The sequence below is a fragment of the Camelus ferus genome, chromosome 4, assembly GCF_009834535.1.
Source record: "Camelus ferus isolate YT-003-E chromosome 4, BCGSAC_Cfer_1.0, whole genome shotgun sequence".
Lineage (NCBI taxonomy): Eukaryota > Metazoa > Chordata > Mammalia > Artiodactyla > Camelidae > Camelus > Camelus ferus.
The window spans coordinates 17510897-17523277 of record NC_045699.1 but is presented as its reverse complement, the minus strand read 5'-3'; the positions used below and the strand labels follow the sequence as shown (position 1 = coordinate 17523277).

At 41.2% G+C, this 12381-nt stretch overlaps 1 pseudogene; it reads left to right on the top strand.

Moving 5' to 3' along the window:
- Nucleotides 1-8614: 8614 nt before the first annotated feature.
- On the top strand, nt 8615-9443 carry LOC116663071 (annotated as a pseudogene).
- The last annotated feature ends 2938 nt before the right edge of the window (nt 9444-12381 follow it).

Sequence of the window (12381 nt, the reverse complement as noted above, 5' to 3'; positions counted from 1 at the left end):
GACTCTCCAAGACCAGCAGGTAGATCTTACCAGGCTCCCATCAAATTACTGCTTTTTCCCTGGGTCCTGCTGCATGTGATTTTATGTGCCCTTTAAAGAGTGAACTCTACTTCCCCCAGTCCTTTGGTACTCCTGAAATTAAGCCCCTTTGTCCTCCAAAGCCAAATGCTCTGGGGGCTCCAGTTAGCCATGCAGGACCCCCACGCTGGGTAACCTGAGTGGGCTCAGAACTGACTCCTGTGGGAGAACGTCTGCAATATTAGTCTCCAATTTGTGGGTCGCCCACCTTTGGGTAGGGAAATTGAGTATATCTGAGTCCACCCTTCCTACCTGTCTCACTGTGTTTCCTTCTTCTGTCTTCAATTGTAGAAGATCTTTGCTAGTGGGTTCAAGTCTTTTTCATCAATGGTTTTTCTGCAAATAGTTGCAATTCTGGTGTGCTCATGAAAGAAGTAAGCTCAGGATCTCTTATACTTCGTCATCTTGGCCGTAGAGAATATATTTATTGATATAACAAAAAGATTTAAATTGCTTTAACTTTTACTAATAAGTTCACATAATTTGAGTTTTATAAGAAACTTGCCACATTTCATCTGGATTCTCAGCATTCACACCCACTACTACATGGTTTTTTTGAATGGGTTACCCGTAACTTTTTGGGTTTTTTTAGCAGACCTTCAGTTTACAGAATAAGACAGAGTAAATCACTGCAATGTCATCACGAATGTAATGTACCAATTTCCAGGTATAAAAAAACCAGACAAACTTACAACCCTTTAAGAGCTTTTTATATTGGCTTGCTCGTGCAGATACTAGGATCAGATCACTGCTCTACTTTCATCCTGTCCAGCCAGCAACACATATACAGAAGCACACAGGTGTGATACAGTGGTTTCTGCACCAGCAGACCAAATTCTTTCTAGTGCCATCCATGGACTCAAGGAAAGCCTGTTTCTTGGCTATGGGAACAGTAAGAGTGGTGTAACTACTCATTTCCTCAATCTCCAAAACGCAGCCTCGTAGCAAAATCGTTTCATATATGGAGCATTCTTTCCCCTCAGGATGGCTATGACTGAAATCAGGTGACCTCTTCGTTGTCCTCCTGAAGGCTATGAAGAGTTCACTTATGACCATATTTCTTTTCTAGATAGAACTGAAGGAACAAGGGTTGTATTCCATGCAATATTAGAGCAAGATTAATATAAAGCTGATGACAGCAGTTAAGGTCTGGTACCTGAGCTCAGATGTTTCATTGGTTATATGGCCCCTTCTCCTGGCTCCTTAGTGGTCCATCATCCAGAAGGCTGTTACTATTACAGGTAGCAGTTTTATCCTTTGCTTCATTTACCCAAGAGCCAGTCAGCAGGGTCTGTGTGTGTGAGTGGACTACACGTCTAATTTCTACTGACTCAACTTTATATTCTTAGTTAGAAGTATAGTTTATCACTTAGAAGTCAAAACATTCTTCCAGCCAGGAATTAGTGATCCACAAAAACTTTCTAACTCATGGTGTAAGTCATGAACCAAAATACAATCAATGTACAATCCTAATAAGTAACACTCATTTCTTCATACTAGGCAGAGTGTTCAGTTTTTATTAAATTTTTTATTTATCCTTCTCCAGATGAGAAAAACATTTCATAAAACCTTTGATGTATCATATGTATACAGATACACTTGAAGGCATTGCTTAAGCTCAAAGACTGGGGAAAGAGGGTTTTCTAACCTTGCAGGCTGACTCTCCATTAACAAGCTAACCCCTGCCCTGGTTTCCTGCTTCATCCTGTGAGGGGAGTCAGTTATGGATTCCATTTACAACTGTCCACTTCATGTACATATCAGATTTTGGTATCTACACTTCCCATTCACTCTCACCCCTTACCTGGTAGCCAATTCAGCCATGTGCAGCATGCTCCTGGCTATCATTTGGGAATAGTTCTATGTGCAGGCCAAGCTCAAGGAGATTCCTCTGGACTTAAACCCCAAACTCAATGTCCGGAGACGGGTTTTTGCATAATGTGCTGGGCACTTGCAGCTGGTCAAAGTTCCCAGTAGACATCCTGCCTGTGCGGAGTCTTGGTTGGGGCAGAGAAGATTGGTGAGAAGCCCTATCAAGATCTAGGTAGCAATCAGGATTGCAGCTTTGAGGATGACCCAAGTCTGCTGAAGCCTTGGTCTTGTGCAGAGGCAGGAGCAGGAAGGGGGCTTTGTTCAGAAGAATGACAGAATTGGAGCCATCTCATTACTGCTACTAACCAGTCTTAAACTACAAACAAGTCACCAGCCGTATGCTTTATTAAAAACAAAAATAAAAAAATAAAACTGATTATTCTCTTGGTCCATTATCTCACTTCCCTGGGGTAATTATCAATTCACTTTTGTTCCTGGACCACAACTACTCTCTTCGGAAAGATGTGCAGTATGAATACTTAACCATAGACACGGACAGGATGCTCTTTGGGAGGTGACTGCAGATAGTGGTATCAGACACAAGAAAAATGCTCAGCCTGCTGCTTCTACACTCCATCCCTGCACAGAAAGTGATTCACTTTCTTCTACTATCCTTTACTGTCTCATCATCCCACTGCTGGCTTTCAGAAGATGAGGGTCACAGAAAAATCTCAACAATACTCCAGTTTAACTCTAATAGCAGCCTTTGTCCATCCCCCATGATTGACTTTACATCCCAGATCCTTACCACAGTCCCAACAATTCTATTTTCTTACCCAAGTTGGGCAGTTGACCTTCAAAAACTGCTTTTATTAATACCAAGGATATAGTGGTGAGAAGCACTGTTTTCTCACATCATAGACTAATGAAGGATCTGAGCCATGTGGTCACTTTCATACAACAGAGCAGCAACTGTACAACCCAAATGCAAAGCTTCCTCTACTGGGTTTTCATATAGTTTATTCCACTTTTATCCTGGCATTTCATTTTCCAAGGAAACAGGAACAGAATCCTGTTTAGTCCTGTTGCATTGGTAAACATGACATGATGTTCCTAACAGACCTAGAACAATCTTTCTAAAGAAATGTGGTCAGTAACATAACTCTTGTTTCAGAGTGATCTGTAAGAAAGCGACAAGGACTACCCCAGCTGTGCTGTGTTCCTAGAACCTCAGGTACAAACACTAGCTTGCAAGAGTGCAAATATTATAGTCCAGAGCTGACGCCCTCTCCCCTTCTGAGAATCATGTAGTCCAAGCTCAAACCCTCTACAAACCTCCTTCCCACTCCTTCCTACTGAGCCTCCTCATGGCTCTTCATGGTGAGTGCTCTCCCTCACTACCAAACTTAAGAAACCTGAATTTGTTTGACCGTAGATCTATTCCTAGGGGTCTGTACCTGCTGGGCTTCATTACAAGTCCAGGAAAGAAGGCATGTGAGAGTAGCCAGAGAGATAAAGCTCAGTCTTCCAGCCCTATCTGCACTGTAGTGGTCAGAAAGAATTTGATGCTAATTTTCTTTTGAGGTGAGGAAGGTGGCACCTATGTTTTTAACTGTTTTAAGAGTATATGAAAGGTTTTAGAAAAGAAAACTCTATTTCCTTCAGCTAGTATTTTAAAAATGAGGATGGGAGATTTAGATCTGTAACATTGTCACAGCTATAGTGGAAGTATTTTGTATATTAAATTCAGCAATGTGAACACATCTTGTACCCAAATCCCTTGAAATGAGAACATCATCAAAACTGATTTTGAATACTTTCTGGAAGATAAAAACAGACTGATAAGCTTGTCTTCTCAGAGCAGAAACATCCTAAAATGTGAGTGTGACAGAAATCACTGCAGAGGAAGAGAAATGGAGAGAGACTCTGTGACAGATTTTATCTTCTAAGACAGCCACAGTGCTGTCTCCCATCCCACATGTGCCTTGAAAACTTTGCCACTTCACAGGGTTGAATCTAATTCATGTCTCTTTAAACATGGGAAGGCTCGTGTTGGGCTGCACCCCACAGCCTTGCAAGCCTTCTAGTTACTCAGCCTGGGAACCAAGGAAAGAGCCCAAAGACAGCGGCAGAGATATCAATGGCTTATTGGACAGGGGATCATAAGCAAAAGGTCCTGGAGCGACACCCCATGGACAGCAGAGGGCAGGACATGACAGCAATCTTCACTACTTGGACTGTATATTTATAAGGGTAATTGACATCCAGTTGGCTCATCAGTTACCAGGGAAACCAGCAGCTGGGGCACATCTTCACTACCCCTCAGGTTAACAACTGCCACAAGGGCAGATATTTCCCTTTAATGAACTAGCAAGTGGACCCATTCTGACCTAAGGATTAAAACAATCACTAACTGGGGCAGTGAGCAAGCAAGTGTGCAGACACAGCCATCAAGACTCATTTTGCAGTGAGGCCACCACTGTCACACAGTCTGGGAGGGAGCTGATCCCCAGCCCTCAGGCTAGGGAGGAGATTTGAGATCTTTAAGCAGCACAGTACAGGGAGGTCATGACCCATACACCAAATGCAACCAGTAACAGCATTGTGAGAAAATACAACCACTGCCTGTGGTTTTCGTTCTGACTTGCAGTACCAAACTGCCTTTCCACCACTGGTCCCCACAGTTAGTGCCAAACACTGGAGCCTTTCAATTTACTCGGCAGCAGCAAGGTTGTAGGGCACATGGAAATGCCAGTGTCTGAACTTCATGTAAAATAAAGTGGATTCCTTGGTTTCTACCATTGTCCATAGTCAGACAGGAAGACAAGAGTTCAGCCATTTTGAAAAGGACCAGAGAATAGCCTTTGGCAAAAAAGCCTTTGGCAAAAGAGCCTTTGCAAACTTTTCCAAGGGAAAGAGAAAGAAAAAAAAAAAAGGCTCCTTGGAATAAAAGATTAACTTTATCTCTGTTACAGTAATGAGTATACCTAGCTGCCACAGACAAGAACCTCAACTATAAATTTTACCCGTATCTGTTCCTGTGCTTTCTTGCGGAAAATTCTCCTGCTTTTTTTCCCCTCACAGAAGCACTCCCTATTCCTGATAGCCACTATGTTTACTGATACGGCTTGTAGTATTTTTTGTACAAAGATTGCTGAAGCCATCACTCATCAGCTGCTGCCGCCACCCCCCACAGTGAGTTCAGGGTGCAGACAAGGCAGCATCCCAGCCTCTGCAGCACCCACAATAGTGCACTCTGAGGGGACTCAGAATAAGAAAGGACAGGATACTGGCCCTTCACAGCTAAGTGCTTGTCAAAGGGATGATTTCAATAAGCCCAGACATTTGCTCCTTCCCATACACAGAAAAGCGCTAAATTCTTTAACTTGAGATGTCTGGTTTTGTTTTTAATGTTTTAACTACCTGGTCTTTGTTGTAAAACTCCTATATATCCTGGCTCCTCCCCTCCCTCTTCTGGAGCATTCCTTGAGAGCCTGGGCTCAAAGGGGTTCAAGTCCTCAGAATTGTCCACTGAATAAAACATAACTCTCAACTTTCAGGTTATGCATTATTTCAGTCGACAGTATTGGTGACCACAGGGGACCCAGAGCAGACTTCTTTCCTTCACCTGGACTCCATGAGGACCCGGAGCCTTGGTACCAGCAGAGGCCTCTTGGGCTCATCTGACTCCTCAGAGTCCAGACTCTGAGAATTTGGGTGTCTCCTGGTTCTAGGATCACCCGTTATTGGTTGATGATCCTAAGTTTTATTTGATGGTATTAAACTCCTCTCTGGAGTAGTAGGTTATCCTCGAAACTTTTAGTTTCAAGAAGAGGTACCAGGTTATCCTCAGTGAAAGGCCCTGGGAAGATTTTACTCACTTTAGACACTGAGTGTTTTTATCCTCAGTTGAAAGACTGGGAAGACTTTGTTCAGTTAACACTGAGTAGGGTTGGACTGGGTAATTAGGGGGGAAACTGGTCTGTCATTTTTTCTTGAATTGGCTACATTAATAGAGTCTGTCAAAACTGAAATCTTATGAGAAGCCATTTGACTCCAAAGATGGGGCCCTCCTCCTGGCCAGCAATGGCTTTCTCAGGTGACTGAGAAACTTGCAAGAGTGGTGGAGGCAAAGACCTCATTCCATGCAGCTGTCTCATGCAGTGGGGAAACCCACTAGCGATTTTATTCTGACAAGCTAACCTAAGAATGGAGATAAAAGCTTTCAAAACAAAAGAAGGAATGACAGGTTGCCAGCCTCTCACTAATAACCCAGCCAGGTTTATGTATATACAAAACTTACAAGTACTTAATTGGGAATTAAAGAAAAGCTCTCCCTGAAAATACCTAAGCTGAGGCTCTTTTATTGCATATGCAATAAAGTTTAAAAAAAAAAAAAAAAAGGCAGCCTGATAAAAACATCTTTTCAGAATTCTGACCTTACAAAAACAAAAGCCCTTCTAGGGGGAACTTGCATTTCTCTTCCTGTGCCTTTTTGAAATGAAAATGTTTTATATGAATTTTCAAATAACTTTATTAGTGACTTTTACCTTTACAATATAAACTAAGCTTTATCCCCAATCACTTGATAATTTTTAAAGTAATTTAACATACCAACTATGTCTAATTAGTTTAATATCTCTCACTGGGATGTTTCAGGGGCCCTCTGAAGCTTCTCAAAGTTAGCAGGAGGTCAAAGGAACTTTAATCAAAATTTGGTATTTGGAAAGTTGTTAAAAAGTTTTGAAACACTTGGTAAGATAAAATCATAGGTCACAGTGAAACAATACTTATTTACTCAACCAAAGTGACAGTGGTTTCAAAAATAGATACAAGCACAGACACTCACACAATCTGTTATCAAAAGTAGCACTAAGAAACTTTGTTTTCTTAACAGAGAGCATCAAAATCCAGCCTTCTACCAGCTGACTTTTAACAAAAATCCATTTAGTCACTCCTGACAATACACACACTCTTTTCTCAGGATTCCTTTTCCTAACCTGTCACTTTCTGCATCCATATTATTTCATCCCTTAGTTCGCCCAACTAGAAACTACCAACTCTAAGTAGCAAAATGCAGTCCTATCTTTTATATCTTCTTTTACTGAAAACATACACTCATTTTTCTACTGTATACCAAAATATTTCTTCATTATTTGTAGCTTAATTACATACTTACATAAGAATACTTAACTCTTAAAATCCTTAATTTCCTGTGAAAACTAGGAAATAAGCAATTATGAACTGTCTTCTATATTAGTGTTCCGTAGATTGACAAGCATAAATACCAATAATAATTTCTAAACCCATGTTTTCTTATAGAAAATCTTAGTGTGGCACCAAACATATTTATCAATAGTCCCAAATACCTTTATCTTCTCTGTAAAGGGAAGCCAATGTTTGGTAATTAATGTTCTAATATTTTACTTTATTTGGGAATGACCTAGTTATTTAATAAACCCCTATCATTTAATTTAGCACAAGTCTAGAATTTTAAGATACCAAATACTTGCAGAGATTACTTCAAAAACACATTCCTAAAATGTAATTATTTTTAAACTGTTTACCCAAAAGCTTTTATCTCATTTGCGTTTAATTTACTTATAAGACTTTTATCACATCAAATTACTATTTTTTTGACAAATCTGAAACAGATACAACAAGATCTTATTTGACTGTCATCAAACCTAAGTACAGTAAAGGTATTATACTTAATATTGATGACTCTAAAGATGTCTATATTAATTAAATCAACAAACCATTAGAGCAGGCAGATAGCTAGATATGAGCAGAGAAAGGGGGACACAGACCAAATGGCAGGAATTGGGCAGAAAGGAAGAGCACAGGCCAAATACAGAAAATCACACATCATGTAAGCACCAGGGCAGAGAAAGAAAAGCAGGAACCTCTGGGTTGATGTGGTTACAACTTTTGGGGTGATGAGTGGCCTGTAGACTTACAAAGAAAGGCGGGGGGGGGGGAGCAGGAATTTCCAGTGTCAGAATGTAACCTTTTGCTCATTATGCCCTCATTACAATCAAATTAGCCTTGCAGATTAGAAGTACCCATCATGCACCAACATGCCATGACACTTCTGATCCAGACTAAATAAGGACAAAATCCCTCCTCCATTCGGGAGGGTGGAGTTAGGATGAAAATCAGGGAATATGATCCCTGACCATTAAGACAATGGGCCATCAGTGATACTGAAGCTACGAGTATACAGCCTATGAGGATTTAAACTTCGACTCCTACATAATCCCCACGTCAGATCTAAAACTGGGCGAACTGCGATTATTAGAAGTGGATAACCAAGTAATCCTGCCAATAGAAGTAACAATCCGAGTGCTAGTTTCATCTGAAGACATCCTGCACCCATGGGCGGTCCCTTCCTTAGGGCTACAAACAGATCCAGTTCCTGGGCGCCTAAATCAAATTACGCTGATGTCAACACGACCCGGACTCTTCTATGGTCAATGTTCAGAAATTTGTGGCTCAAACCATAGCTTTATGCCCATTGTCCTTGAGATAGTACCACTAAAATACTTTGAGGAGTGATCTGCCTCTATATTATAAGCTCACTAAGAAGCTAGCCAGCGTTAACCTTTTAAGTTAAAGAACGAGAGCCATGACCCCTCCTTAGTGACATGCCACAGCTGGATACATCAACATGATTTATTACCATTTTATCAATATTTTTGACCCTCTTCATCGTATTCCAGTTGAAATTCTCCAAGTACACCTACCCATCAAGCCCTGAGCTAAAATCCAGCAAGGTCCGTAAACAGAGTACCCCTGAGAAACAAAATGAACGAAAATTTATTTGCCTCTTTCATTACCCCAACAGTAATAGGACTTCCTATTGTTATCCTCATTATTATGTTCCCAAGCATACTATTCCCAGCCCCTGCCCGACTGATTAACAACTGGCTCATTTCTATCCAACAGTGACTAGTCCGACTAACATCAAAGCAAATAGCCATCCACAACTACAAGGGACAAACCTGAACCCTAATACTTATATCCTTAATTATATTCATTGGGGTTACAAACCTTTTAGGACTCCTCCCACATTCATTTACCCCTACCACACAACTATCGATAAATCTAGGAATAGCAATTCCTTTATGAGCCGGAACCGTGGTCACTGGTTTTCGCAATAAAACAAAGGCATCACTAGCACATTTTCTCCCCCAGGGAACACCTACACCTCTAATCCCAATACTAGTAATCATCGAGACTATTAGCCTATTCATTCAACCCGTGGCCCTGGCTGTTCGACTAACAGCCAATATCACAGCAGGCCACCTATTAATACACTTAATTGGAGGAGCCACACTTGCACTAATAAGTATTAGCGCACCGACGGCCCTCATCACATTTATTGCTTTAGTCCTATTAACAATCCTTGAATTTGCCGTGGCTATAATCCAAGCCTATGTGTTCACCCTATTAGTAAGTCTATACTTACATGATAATACCTAATGACCCACCAGACTCACGCATATCACATAGTAAACCCCAGCCCCTGACCTCTTACGGGTGCCCTGTCCACCCTCCTTATGACATCTGGCCTGACCATATGATTTCACTTTAATTCAACTCTTCTACTGTCACTAGGATTAGTAACAAATGTGTTAACAATATACCAGTGATGACGAGATACTGTACGAGAAAGCACATCTCAAGGACATCACGCCCCCGCAGTCCAAAAGGGGCTGTGGTACAGAATGGTGCTCTTCATTATTTCAGAAGTTTTATTTTTCACCGGATTCTTCTGAGCCTTTTATCACTCAAGTCTTGCCCCTACTCCAGAGCTAGGTGGGTGTTGGCCCCCATCAGGCATCCACCCCCTAAACCCACTGGAAGCCCCACTTCTTAACACTTCCGTCTTATTGGCCTCTGGGGTATCAATCCCCCGAGCACATCACAGCTTAATAGAAGGCAACCGCACGCACATACTCCAAGCGCTATTTATCACGATTGCCCTAGGACGGTATTTCACGCTACTTCAAGCCTCAGAGTATTACGAAGCACCCTTCACAATTTCAGACAGCATCTACGGGTCCACTTTTTTTTGTAGCCACTGGATTCCATGGCCTTCGTGTCATCACTGGCTCCACTTTCTTAGCCGTATGCTTTCTGCGACAACTAAAATTCCACTTTATGTCCAGCCACCACTTTGGATTTGAAGCTGCCGCCTGGTACTGACATTTCGTAGATGTCGTCTGGCTGTTCCTCTATGTCTCTATCTATTGATGAGGTTCATGTCCTTTTAGTATCAATTAGTACAACTGACTTCCAATCAGTTAGCTTCGGATAACCCCCGAAAAAGGATAATTAACCTTATACTGGCCTTATTTACAAATACTGCCTTAGCATCCCTTCTTGTACTAATTGCATTCTGACTCCCCCAGTTAAATGTCTACATAGAAAAAACAAGCCCCTATGAATGCAGATTTGACCCTATGGGATCAGCGCGCCTGCCTTTCTCTATGAAATTTTTCATAATTGCCATTACCTTTCTTCTCTTTGACCTAGAGATTGTGCTCCTATTCACCCTACCATGGGCCTCCCAAATAAACTACCTATACACCATGCTCATCATTTCGCTGCTAAGCAGTTAGCCTCGCCTACGAATGAACCCAAGGGGGACTAGAATGAACTGAGTATGGTAGTTAGTTTAAACAAAATTAATGATTTCGACTCATTAGATTATGATTAACTTCATAACTACCAAATGTCCATAGTGTATATAAATATTATTCTGGCATTTATAATATCCCTCATCGGCCTCCTGATGTATCGATCCCACCTAATGTCTTCCCTACTCTGCCTGGAAGGCATAATACTTTCTCTCTTCGTGATGGCATCCCTAATAATCCTAAATAATCACTTTACTTTAGCCAGCGTTATGCCTATTATTCTCTTAGTATTCGCAGCATGTGAAGCCGCATTAGGCCTGGCTTTGTTAGTAATGATTTCAAACACATATGGCACAGATTACATACATAACCTTAATCTACTACAAAGCTAAAAGTCATTTTGCCCACTGTCATACTGATCCCCCTGACCTGGCTATCAAAGAATAGCATAAACTGAATTAACACTACAGCCCATAGCTTGCTGATTAGCCTCATTGGCCTCTCCTTGCATAATCAATATAAGACAATAGTACGAACTTTTCACTCACATTTTTCTCAGATTCCTTGTCAGCAGCCCTGCTAGTCCTGACAACGTGACTTATCACCAGCCAATCCCACCTGTCCAAAGAGTCCATATATTACTATGCTAATTCTACTCCAAGCCTTTCTAATTATGACATTTACCGCATTAGAACTAATTATATTCTACATACTATTTGAAGCGACTCTAGTCCCCACCCTAATTATTATCACTCGATGGGGAAACCAAACAGAACGTCTCAATGCTGGCTCCTACTTTCTCTTCTATACGCTGATGGGGTCCTTACCACTCTTGGTTGCACTCGTCTATATCCAAAACACAACAGGTTCCTTAAACTTTATGATCATGCAGTACTGAAATCAACCAATAGCTGACTCTTAATCCAATGCACTACTATGATTGGCATGCATAATGGCCTTTATGGTAAAAATACCCCTCTATTGCCTTCATTTCTGACTATCAAAAGCCCATGTAGAAGCCCCAATTGCAGGGTCAATAGTTTTGGCTCTGCTGTTCTACTTAAACTAGGGGGCTACGGCATACTATGAATTATAACTATTCTAAATCCCCTTACAGAGCATATAACGTATCCCTTCTTAATACTGTCTCTCTGAGGCATAATTATGACTAGCTCCATTTGTTTATGTCAAACCGACCTTAAATCACTAATTGCATACTCCTCAGTCAGCCACATAGCTCTAGTTATTGTGGCTTTCTTAATCCAAACACCCTGAAGCTATATGGGGGCCACGACCCTCACAGTCACCCATGGACTTACATCTTCTATACTTTTCTGCTTAGCCAACACAAACTATGAAGGTACCCACAGTCGGGCGATAATCCTAGCCTGGGGCCTACAAACACTCCTCCCACTAATAGCAATGTGATGATTGCTAGCAAGCCTCACTAACCTAGCCCTACCACCCACAATCAACCTAATCGGAGAGTTATTTGTAATCATATCTTCATTCTCATGGTCCAACATCACAATTATTCTAATAGGGCCTAACATGATAATGACAGCCTTGTATTCCCTATATATGCTTATTGTGACACAGAGAGGTAAATATACTTACCACATCAACAGTATCAACCAGCCTTTACACGAGAAAATACCCTCATGGCCCTACACATGTTACCCCTACTAATACTATCACTCAACCCCAAAATCATCATGGGCTTCATGTACTGTAAATATAGTTTAAAAAGAACACTAGATTGTGAATCTAGTAATAAGAGATCAAACCTCTTTATTTACCGAAAAAGCGTGCAAGAACTGCTAATTCATGCTACCACACCTAACAA